Genomic DNA, 12,550 nt, shown 5'->3' with positions numbered 1-12,550 from the left:
GATATTGTTTGTATTGTGTTTTTTTGCGGAATCTGGCTGTGTGAGTATGTAAGTCGGCATTATAAAAAATCTTTTACCGTTTTAGTTTTCACCACTTGATAGTGTTGCACCGTCCCGGCCAAAAACGAGCTTCAATCGAGTAAAGGGCGAACACGAAATTATTGCGTCAACGAAAATGCCGTGCCAATTTTGTTATAATGTTTAGAATCAAATGAACATTTTACATATGTTTGTTTCAAAATCAAAAGAAAATTTAATCGATGGAGCCTTGAGTATAAAATTGAACGCATTTTCGCAGCCCTCCATCAAAGTCTTTACGGAGTCATCCGGTACCAGTTTCTCAGTTTTTTTTCCTCCATTTTGTTAGCATGTCCTTCTTGTCTTTGAGTGTCTTCCTGCTCTTCCGAAGTTCCCGCTTCATTATTGCCCAGTACTGTTCCACCGGGCGGATAGTTTGGCGGGTTTATGTCCATTGGAACAAAATGGACAGAATAGGCCCTTATACTACTCCAGGACACTTTTAGAATAGTGGCATGATGGGAAAACTGGCCAAAATAGCGAAGCTCCGTCGCGCTGACGCGAGAACGACGTTTCGCGAGGCACTCAGATTAGTAGATCTCATCATTTACTGTGTCCTTTGTCACGAAAGGCTTACTCTTAAGTCCGCAAGAGCAGTTGGCCAAACGAGATATTTGGAGGCAAACTTCGACATTTTCTCCTTCTTAAATTTGTCGTCCACATCGAACTTGCTCTTGCCGGTGAAAAAATTTGCTCAGAATTGGCTTTTATATACGATTCGTCGCCCTATTTGCACAGCAGCCATATTTTGTCTGCATCTTCTCGTAGACCCAAGTTTTATCGCTCTTAGAACCGCTTCAACACTCTGGAGACGGTTGAAAGGCAAATATTCAACATTTTTCCCAACTGCCAGTGCGACAAGTCAGGAAATTCCAGGTGTTTGAAAAGAATTTGTTCTCTAGACTCGCGTTGGTTCACCTCCATTTTCGTTTTATCGAAAAACACGACTTCGAGTTACACAGCATGTGAACAATACACATCAATGAGAAAGTGTGCAAAATGTGGTTGATTTTTACCCAATGGTAAAAAAGTTATGCCCTGTTGAATGTGTCGCAATAATTTCGAGCATGAAGACAGCAAAAAGAGCACTACCTGTAATGCACCGGTGCAAAACTGAACGAAAACAAAATTCTAACTTCCGGCAAACAACTACCGGCTCAGATGACCGGCAGTAGGCAGCTGTGTGTTTGTAGACCGGCAAAAATAATTTCTAGTATTCCATTCCCATCCCACTACCATCAAAGACAAATGATGATGAAAAAACCACCGATCAAACGGCATTGCGGCAAAACAAAAAACCTTAGTTTGCTAACTGACTCAGTTGGTACACTGGTTAGGTTATCAGACTGGCAAGTCGAAATAGGAATGTTGCTTTGGGCTCGATTCTCACTTTTTTTTTTATTGTGGAAGAAATTATCCAATCGAATGAAAATACCATAAAATGTTAGCGCCGAGCGGCATTGAACTTTGCTACCTCTTCTTTGGGTGTATGTATCAACATTCGATTGATGCCTACTGTGAAAATCAGGTTAGTCAAGTCGCCTTGTATGCCAATTCCTTTTCCCCTCCTCTTTCTTTTCAAATCGATAGTATTTTAGTTTATGATGCCTTTGCTATTCCAAAAACAGTGCTGAACACTGATTCATGCAATGATAAATTGAACATATGCAGCTTACATTAATGTACAAAGCATCTGTGCACGCCGTATTACCAAATTTAATGAACTGAAAAATCTCTTTCTAATAATTCCTTGGGAATCCAAGATCCTCTGGTTTCTTTTATTTATTTGCTGATAGCTTTATAACGATAAAATTTTGCAAAAATTGTGATAAATTGGGATGAAATGTTCTAAAACAGTTTCCATTTTTTCTGAGCTCATTTGAAATTCAAATAATCGAAAATTCCACTGTCCACCACTAAGTTATTCTTTGTTTATCATATTTGTTTAAATTCACTTACACCCTTTCAAAGGTGAGTTTTTCAGCATCTTTTTGCATTTTAAAAGAAAAATCTAATTTGACTTACTAAAACGAGATACATACAATTCTATGAGTTCATTTGAAAACAAAAATGTATTTTTTGATGAATGCTCATACACGGGCTATACTAAATAAAATGTACGTTCTGTACCCAGTAACATGCCAAACTGCCAACTTCTTTTAGGAATCCAAAGCGTGTCGAGCAAATTTGTGGATTTATAGAGGGTTTAAAAAGGGGCATTAGAGTTTTTAAGATTTACAACACATTCTATAAATACTTTTTAACGAAAATTCGTTAATTTTTTTACATAATTTAAATCGATTAAGAAACAAAGAAGACACAACAGAGATAATGATAAGATCGGTGAAACTTTTTTTTCGTCAGAAGGATTTTAATACCAGTATGTCATTCATCCTTCTTGTAGCGCATCGAAAACTGTATTATGAAACAAATTGTCATTTCTTTTTTTGTATTCGTATTTTAATTGCGTCTATCAGGGCCAAATTTTCGTGTTACACATATTGCATACTTTTGATGAGTTAACGCTAAGAATAAGGTTGCCAGATTTTTTTCAGCACGTATCCGGGCCGAACAAATCCGGACTATTTTATCTTAAAACCTGGCAAAATACGAGCACTTGATTCCAAAATTGTCGACCGAAATTCGAGAAATATCTGGGCACATTTTTCCATATTCCATATCTATCAGCAGATTTTAAAAGTACTTAAGGGTTTCAGAAAACCTTTCGTGATTATTTTTATGAAATTTGCACAAAAAGTTTCGTTTTAGACGAATAAATAAAAAAAATTTACAATAAAATTTATTTTTTTAAGTTTGATTTCAGAATGAGAATAGGAAAAAAAAACATGGCAAAATCCAGACTTTTCCAAAGAAATCCGGGCAACCGGGCCCGCGGCGACCGGACTGCTTCAAAATTTCATATTAAATATCCGGGCAAACCCGGATAAAACCGGGCTATCTGGTAACCTTATCTTATCTTATCTTATATAATTTTCAAACGATTAGATTTTTTTTTAAATTATAACTCTAACCGAGGCGCCGTTTCAGGTGAAATTGATATGAGCTGCTACCTTTTTCGTTTCCAGATCGGAAAAAGTATAAAATTCGGTTCGATTTTCATCCGTTCATTATTTGCGCTTTGGAAAAAAACTCATTTTCGGATGACGCGAGCCCGGTCAAGGAAAACTAACCGATTTCAAGCTTAAACCCAACCGAATCATAACGAAAACCTTTATTTTTGACAGTAATCGGTCCGATGGAACACCGAAATGGGTCACCGAAATCAGTTCGTTTATAAAACTACTAAACGCACTAAAATTGAAAACCAAAAACTACTAGTTTTTAGTCAGTTCATAAAAAAAACGTTTTTACAAAATTTCGTTGAATTCCGTGTTTAAATACAGTACAAATTTGAAAATTTTGAAATTTGAATTTTGAAAACGCTGAAAAGTTGTCCGATAAGGCGCAACAGAGGTAAAAGGCTTTATTTTGTTAACCACTGCATGGAAAAGCTTTTATTGGTTGCCAATTGAAGGTTAACTTGTGCAATGGACTACGATATAGAGTTTTCATAGAAAAATTTGAACACCTTAAAAATTATTAGAAAATCATTTAAAAAGAACAGAATGAGTTTAGTATGTTTACTTGTTTTTGAATAAAAGTTTAGAAATTGGTGACTCAAGTAGTTTAATTTAATTAAGTTTCGTTTAAAAATGATTTTTATCAACATTTGTCGAAAATTGTGAAACCGAGGGAATAGGGAGAGTGTTATTACATTTTTTAAATTACATTTTATTTAAATTTTAAATTCAAAAAAAAAATCTATAGAATATAGCTTAGTTCACTTAGAAATGGGACAGTTACGAAGGCGTGTATCTCAAAAAATATTTTTTGATCAAAATATGTACTTTCTATGAAGGAAATGAAAGTAATCTTATGACAATTCATGAGAAAATATAAAACGAAATATATTTATCGTCTTTTGTAAGAAAAAAAAATTCTACTTTATTCTTGGTATCTCCTAATGGCCAGCGAACACTTTCTGCAATTATGATATTGATAAGTTTTTCCAAAATATTTTTCATCTAATCTTTATTTTAGGTAGCTGCATCCTCTTCCTTCAATTTCTGCTACTTTTCGGTCCAATACTCCTCTTCTAAAAGAAACTGAGGGCAATTTAATGGATGCTGTTCCGGAATTAACTAAACTTGATTATTTTTTAGCCATCTTAAAGCAATTTGAATGGTATGTCTGCTGGAACAATCTGACAATTACGAAGTAAAACTATCATGAGATTGAATTTGAAGTATTAACGGTTAGTATAGATCGTAAGTCGCGAAGGGTACATACAAGATTAGCAGGGCTGGGTTTGGCCATCGAAGGCCCGTGGCAATTTTTCTCGGGGGCCATATTGTTCGATTTTTTTTCAAATGCTATCCAAAAGAATACAAAACCGTTTAAACGTGTACTGGAGATGAGTTTACTATACTGTCTTAAAATAGACATGTTGTCTGCGTTGAAGATAGTTTCTGGTACCGTAAAACGGTGTAACATTGATCACCGGGATAACTTGGATCAACATGAAATTTTTCCACCCAATCATCAATAACTAGGGCTTAAGTTAAAATATCTCAAAACTCAACTTAAATCTTCTACGTTCAAATTTCAAATTTCAAATTTCAAATTTCAAATTTCAAATTTCAAATTTAAGTAAAAATCCTGTCCAATTTTTGAATGTCCGATTACTAGTAAACGAGCTATCAGCAAAAGAAAGTGTCTCATTTCTAAAAAAACTAAGCTTTAAATCATTGAATTCTATGGCTGAACCTTGCAATAGAATATTATCGTTCGACCAAAAATAATTCAACTCAATTGAAACTAGTGAAAAAGATGGGCGCTTAAAGATGAAACGACCAAACACCCCCTTAACGTTATCTCGTGAGATAATTATTTCAATTGGGACACATGCTGCCGGTAAGCCTTCCATTCAAAAGTCGTTAAATTTGATTACGTTCGACACCTTCAAGAAAAACCACTTCAACATTTTAATCTCATCTCCCCGGCAGCCAGCCAGCAGTAGCTCTCTCAGCTTCCTTTCATGACAGCTTCAGCAGTATCACCAACGCAGCCATCGTCACCATCAGCATAAAACCACTCGGTCTCGGTCTCGGTCTCAGAGTCTCGCTCGGGTATGAATGAATTGGTTTTCTTCCCATTTACCCGCACGATTATTGCGGAGGTGTTCTTCTCTGGCTCTGTCAGTGTTCAACTCAACTCAACTTTGAGAATTCGCACAAACACGACCGCATTGTGTTGTTAAAGTCACATCTGACTAATACGCCAAAGTGCAGTGACTTTGATGGAGTGAAGACGATTTTGCGTGCTCTCGATTCACTTGCAAGGCGTTCCGAATCATCTCATGTTACATACGAACGTGTGTGATAGATTGGCTAGGATGGGTCAAATTTTGAATGATTTTGCCAATCATGACCATAGATATGTACCCTACTATTCAAACTCGTCTTTGATTACATCAAGTCCGATAACGCTTGAAATTCTGAAAATAACCCCCAAATCTTCACTGTGAACCAACCTAATGTTCGCATACTATCCGTCATCAATCGTCATCCTGCTTAGGATCCACTCTCGCTGTTCAAAAACGAACCGAAATATAATCAACAAATTGTTGTTGGCAGCAAAGCAAAACACTTGAATCATGACACAATTCTCACGTTCTCGTCTCACATCACAACACAACAGAACCATGCGCTCTCTACGACAACTCATCTCATCGCTCACTTTGCAAGAGCAAACGTGAGTCGTGAGCAGTGATCGAATTTTCTCACTTTCTCCACATCGTAGAAACGGTAGAAACAAGGTGGTTTTTCTCACTGAAATAAACTACGGGAAAAAAGAGAGGAAAATATTCGATCCGTTGTAACACTGAACAGATGTCCCTCGGTCGGACTAGAAACAACACAAAGAGAACCTCAAAAGTGGGAGCAATCTCACGAAAATGAGTGTACATTCTACTGATAAAAGATTAATTACGGAGAAATTTCCAGCGCTTTCCCAGATCTCTCTCAGCATCTCTCACTCGCTCGAGTGAGGTTTTCTTTTGTTGCGCTTCGAATAGAGTTTTCTGGCCTGCCTGGCTACACAAAGAAACAAATAACAAATGTTTCCAAAACCATATGACTGAGATTCTTCTGGCTGAATGCCACTAGCTAGGTGGTGTGGTAGGACTCTTTCACGGTCTGGCAATGTGGGCAACGAACGAGACTGGTTTGGGGTGGCTGGGGGCTTCTGGAAAAGCTGACACACGTTTGGCTACGGACTTGCGCTGTGGTTTTTCGTTAATTTTTTTCCGAACCGCAAACTGTTGCCAGTTTGGATCGGGAATTTTAAGACTGTTACAGCTTTATTTGGATCTTGACATTAGCCTCTACAAACTATCAATGACAAACCGTATTCTTTTGCACTGACACAGCTTGATGAATATATGGAATAAATACGTATAATATGAATAAAACGTCGAGATCGTACCAAAGCTTGGATAAGCGGGGTTCTACTATACATCGATTATACTAAACAAATATCTTATCTTATATATGAATCTTATCGAAATGAAGAAAAAAACACTTTTTCAAGATCCTTTCATACAATTTACGCACTGCACCATGATGTACACATTGACCCTTAATTTTCACCATATTTTTTTTATTTCCACTATACCTAATCAATTTTAAAACACGTTTTCACTTCATCTTGTTGACCTGGGGCATGTAGAGCGCCATTGATCGCGCACGATGAGCATTTTCTGCCCAGCAGCGAATTTAACTCGATGAAGTCAATTGAATTATAGAGGCACAGCTCATAAGTTTACATTTGACGATTTAGCCTATTGGATAGGTGTCGGAAAGATAATCAAATGTTTCTAACATTATGTTTCTGGTGCTTTGTTTCGCGGATGATGCTACTATCCGTATAGTGCAACAATCGTAATAATCGATCATGAATGATTAGTGAAAAAAAAACCTCGAAAAGGAATCGACCTCTTGTCTTCGGATTACCTTTCCTAACACCTAACCAATAGGCCAAATCGTCACATGAAACAAGTCAAGATGTAGCTCTATAATTTAGTTGATTTCATGGAGTTGAACTCGCTGCTAGATTCTACGACAGAAAATGCTCATCGTGCCCCCATTAATGGTGCTTATACTCCCCCAGTGGGGGTTCTCATTATGTTTCTGTAGTAACTGCTTAAGGCAAACGTTTTTAAAATGCATTTTTAAACGTGTTTATCTACATTTCAAGTTAAAGCCCCTTAGGAAATTGACTTTTTAAGTAAGTGTCTGAAAAAGGAACTATGAAGTATGCTCATGCCCATGCTTATGCTTATGATACGTACACAGACGAAGGCAGAGACGACTGGAACCAGGGGAGAAAGAAACGTGGACAACGTTGGTGTTGGGACTTGCGATTCTTCCTTGAAGGGATGGAAATGAGGTTTTTCTATATAGAGTCCAAAAACTAACAATACAATAATTATAGAAAAATCTTTAACCATTATACAATGTTTAGTTCTGGATCCTTGTACCTTCATCTCAGGTCATCGACCATGGTTATAGCGCCATTGCTCGCTTTTGAAAAGATTTGCAAGAGCAGAGAAATCATTAATACAACACCGAAATCCTTAGAATTTTTCTATTCTAAAAGATTTCAGCACCAAATGGAATACATAAACATATGAACACCAAGATCACCAATGCCTCGGAAATTTTGGAACATGTTTTGCATCAAAGTGTTTAAAAAATGCCTATTTGAAAACTTTTAGATGCGTGTCTTCTGTTTATAAAGTGACCAAATAAATGCGCATGCAGTCCGCATAAGTGGATGACAATAATAAATAAATATTTCGTTTTAATGAGAAAATATTAGGCTGGAACAAATATCAATTTCTTCTTTTGTCACCCCCCCCCCCCTCCCCCCCTTCGAAATTTTCAAAAACCCGAAGAGGGAAGTAAATGAAGTTTGAAGTATTTAATGTAAATTTCAAAAAAGAAAATTCAAGAATCCAAAAGATTACAAGACGAAAAAACAAATTTTGGAAGATGGAAGTTATTCCACCTTTTGTATTCTTGATTTTATTGAATTTTTTGATAAAAATTTACTTGTTTTTTAGGTTTTGTGCAATGATATTCTATGCATCTTTGTTGCATACAAGCTTTCGTGCAATTTATTCCAATTTATTTCTTTTTCGCATTATTTTTTATTATCCCCCCCCCTCGCGAAGTTCCAACTCCGAGTGACAAAAGAAGGATTTGAAATTTGTTCCGGCCTTATTAAAACGTAATGAGAAAAAAAAAGTGAGAAAATAAAAACTAAAATGCATCAAGTATTTTAATGATCAAAGCAACCAAACCATATAACGAATTTACTAGCTGCTAAAAACAAGAAAAGAAAAACCAACTTCCGAAATCTTTCGGATGTGGAAATATTTCTTGTTAACCAAATTTCAGTACAGTATAGCAGCTAAAGCCATTGTAGATTAAAGTGTCCAAAATATCTCAGAAAAACCAAAAACTTTTCACCGGGATTTCCTGTCTTTGCCTTCCTTGTCGACTGGCGTTTTCCGTATTGAGGCATTCATTGTTGTTGCATGTCCAACTTTTCCTGCCACAAACTTTCTATTTCATCCAAATTCCACTTTCCATGAAGAAAATAATTAGAAAAAAAAATCAAAACTGTAGAGCAACGAACTGACAGAAAAACGCGTCCGCACCCGAACAAGGCCTACTCGGAATTCATGAACACGAAACAATAAACTAACTCACAAACTATAGCTGTTTTCTAAGAGCAAACGCACCAATGAGTGAGTATACGCGGCCCGGTTTTGCTCATTTCAGCGGCCCGGTTTTAGGATACACACTCTTTCGCGCACCAGTTGGGTGAGCATCGCGGGCGAGTCTTAACTGTTACACTGAAAAAGGGAATTAAAAAATCATTCATATTAATAAATTCAAAGCGGCAGTTATTTATTCATTCAAAAATAATTTATTTTTTCAATTGTATCAAATATTGCACTGTGTTATGGTTAAAAAGATACATTGAATGCTATGCATTGAATTTTTTTCATAGTTTAAAAAATTTTTTAAACAGTTGCCTGATAAATTTTTAAATTAGATTCTTACGAACTCGTTCTGTTTATTTTTAAGAAATTGTACAATATCGTACGTGGAATAATCATGAAATTCAACCTTATATCGATACTCCCTTCGGGCCCTAGAAAAAAACCACCCTATTTTTCAGTGAGAGATGTGCTGGCCGTGACTTGGGCCCCATTTTCGAAATATACCTTTTCCTCTTCTAAAAAAAGTGATGAATAAAGAAGTTCCTAAAAAACCTTATATCGATATACGTTCACAAATGGTTATAGTATTTTATAAACTGTTTAGGAAATCTTAACTGTTCTAAACTGTTAAGAGATCTTTAGAAAAATAATTCGCATATGGTGCCACCCAGACAGTCATCAAAAATCCCAAAGCACATTTCCAGTTAAGTTACCATGCGATCATTACTATTTTGTTATTTTAAATTGAATTTATCATGCATTTTATTCAACATTTTGTAAAATAAAGAATATCATCAATAAACATTTAGTAGTCTATAATTTTTCAGTGCATGTTTGCTCTCGTCCCTTTCTTGTGAGCAAATTTGGTGACTTTGTCGGTCCCGACGGCAACGGCCCTATTTTGCTCACCCATATACTAACCCCCGGTGCGGTATAAAAGTAATTAAACTCGTGAGCATTTTCACTTTGCTCGCGATTGCTGCGGATGCTCTAAATATGCTTAAATTGCTCTCCTATTCGGGTTTTGGAAACAAGTTTTCCATCAAAATATCAATTAATCGTGTAGTTTTTGAAATTAAAATATGATCTTGAGTGGAATCATCTTTGATCTTGAGCGGGACTACTAACTTCCAAAATAAATCGCTAGGTGCGCTGCCTAATGCCTTATTATGTCTCTCACGCGGTTTTTACCCCTAGATATATGCAGAACCTTTGTATTTTTCTTGTTATATCAGCTTTAGAGAAAGAAATCAAGTAAAATTAAGTTCGAATAGAAAGAAAAAAATCTTTAATTGGTATCACAGTGTAAATTCTGTTTTACATAGAATCTCGATCGGAATAAAATCGGATCTGAATCGGATAAAATAAATCATTTCTCCGCAAAGAAATAACGTACATCCAAAGTAAAAATGTCATTTTGTAGGGTTTTTATTGCACTTAAAGGAAAAAAATACAAAAAAATCATTCGTCGGATGAATTTTCGAACTTTTTTTTTGTGATACCACCCATCATTTTCTGCACAGTACTGCTGGTAACCTCATTCGCCATCTTGTTCCACCACTTTTCCATTTGAGCGGGGGTTTTCATGGTTCTGCCACATTTCTTCAGTTTGCCCTTAACTATTGCCCAATATTTCTCGATGGGACGAAAATCCGGACAATTTGATTTGTATGGAAGAAGTAAAAAATTTCAATTTTTTTCTTCAATTTTTGAAAACTAAAAACTACAGTCCTATAGTGCTGCCAGATGTTTAATATTACTGATAAAATGCATATTTAAAGTAACGATTTAAATTAAATCGCATTTTTTTTAATTTATTACAGTGGTCATAACAAAGTACCCACAACACGTGGTAGCTCCAATCACTATTAACAAATTGGAAACTAGCAACCTTAACAAGGCGGCTTTCGAAATCAGATATTTACCTACCTCAGTTCACCAAAAATGGATCATATATTCCTAAACACAGAAGGCTAGTTGGATTGTGTTCTGTGGATAAACAATCGGGCCGTAGAACCACACCGATTTACATGTGCTTTCTTAGATGCGCACCCGGGGGTTAATGAATGGGAAAATACAAAAAAAAACGATTCACTTAGATAATTTTCGCAAAGTTGGGACGCCGAGTAGATTAAATGTGAAAAAATCAACAAGTAGCAAGCAACTACTCTAAGAAAGCACATGTAAGTTGGTGTGGTGCTACGTTTTTGCTCGATTGTGTATTCACAGTACACAATCCAACTTGCCTGCTGTGTTTGCACGGAAAATAAAAAGGTAAAATTTATCGAGAAGCGAGGGGATTTTTATCCACCCCTCTTTCGAGGTAAATTCTACCTTTTTTCATTCACCTAGCAAAAAGGTTAATTTTACATGTTTTAATTCATCTAGCAAAATGGTTAATTTTACCTTTTTCGCATATACCTAGCAAAAAAGTAAATAATACTGCCTTATTCACTGATTTAAGCGGTAAATACTATTAGTTGGTTTACTTGGTTTATTCAATAAAAATTCAAAAAACAAAATTCTTTCAAAAATTTATATTTATTTGAGATAAACAGGGAATTTTACCTTTTAATTTTGGTATGTATCACGTAATTAAAAAAAAAATGTTGAGGCAAGTCCGCCAGGCTCGTGGCAATTCGACTTCGCGTTCTTCCGAGCCACCATGGCCGCTGAATCCTCCTGCATTGCGTACATTCATGCCCTCCTTCCGGAATGTTATCTGGAGGATGACGTGGAATACACCACCTGTGGGCCGATCTGAAACATAAGCAAAATATTATGACGCGAACCAGCACAACTAAATGATATCTAAGAAAATACTTACCATTCTGTTCCGATTTTCACATATTGGACACGAGGCAAAACTTGTTCCTGAATGACAAAACATCTTAACCTCAATAAACGGGTTCGGAAAATCGTTTGTTAAGCTCAATCCAGGTCAACTCCACCTCGCTACGAGGTAAGTAATATCTTTTTACGGATTTACCTTTTAGGTGAATTGTACCTTTTCATTCAGCTCGATTCAGGTGAAGTTCACCTCGCTACGAGGTAAGATTTACCTCTCACCTTTTTTCTCGGTGAATTATACCTTTCTTTCCAGTTCACCTCGAAGAGGTAGAAGTTTCTTTTTTGGCTTCCACGAGTGTTCACCTTGCTATCTCGGTAAATTTTACCTTTTTATTATTACCTGTGTTGATATGTGTGATCAGAAAACGATCACGCTTTCTATACAGAGTAGTCTGTTGTACGACTAGAGCGTACCACCACACTTTCAAGCTTTCCAATACAAACACCCAAAATAATTTAGAAATTATTTCTACGGTATTTTTCCCGTAAACTAAGATTTTGATGCATTATATCGATTCTACGTGAATTTTGTAGTAACCCCAGTGTAGCAAGGACGCCCCGGTAGCAACTACTTTACTTCCACATAACTGTCTCATGAATTTCACGTAAAGTCTAAGTGGATGATTTCAAATCCGTTCCGTGGTAAATTCATATTAGAAAATTAAATTGTGGTCCGTCAGCTTACTTTTATAGCTGTTGTGAATTTTTTTTGAAGGCGTTGTGTCTGTTGTCATCAGCTAAATATGTTAGCAAGGAGGATTTGATCGG

The 12,550-nt window shown here is 36.1% G+C and overlaps 1 protein-coding gene across 1 annotated transcript in view; it reads right to left on the bottom strand.

Moving 5' to 3' along the window:
- LOC129752796 (uncharacterized) overlaps positions 1–12,550 on the bottom strand; it is a 118,643-nt gene that overhangs the window by 22,087 nt on the left and 84,006 nt on the right. The window lies entirely within an intron of this gene.

The sequence above is a fragment of the Uranotaenia lowii genome, chromosome 3 (genome assembly GCF_029784155.1).
Source record: "Uranotaenia lowii strain MFRU-FL chromosome 3, ASM2978415v1, whole genome shotgun sequence".
Taxonomy (NCBI): Eukaryota; Metazoa; Arthropoda; class Insecta; order Diptera; family Culicidae; genus Uranotaenia; species Uranotaenia lowii.
This window is presented reverse-complemented; position numbering and strand designations above follow the sequence as displayed.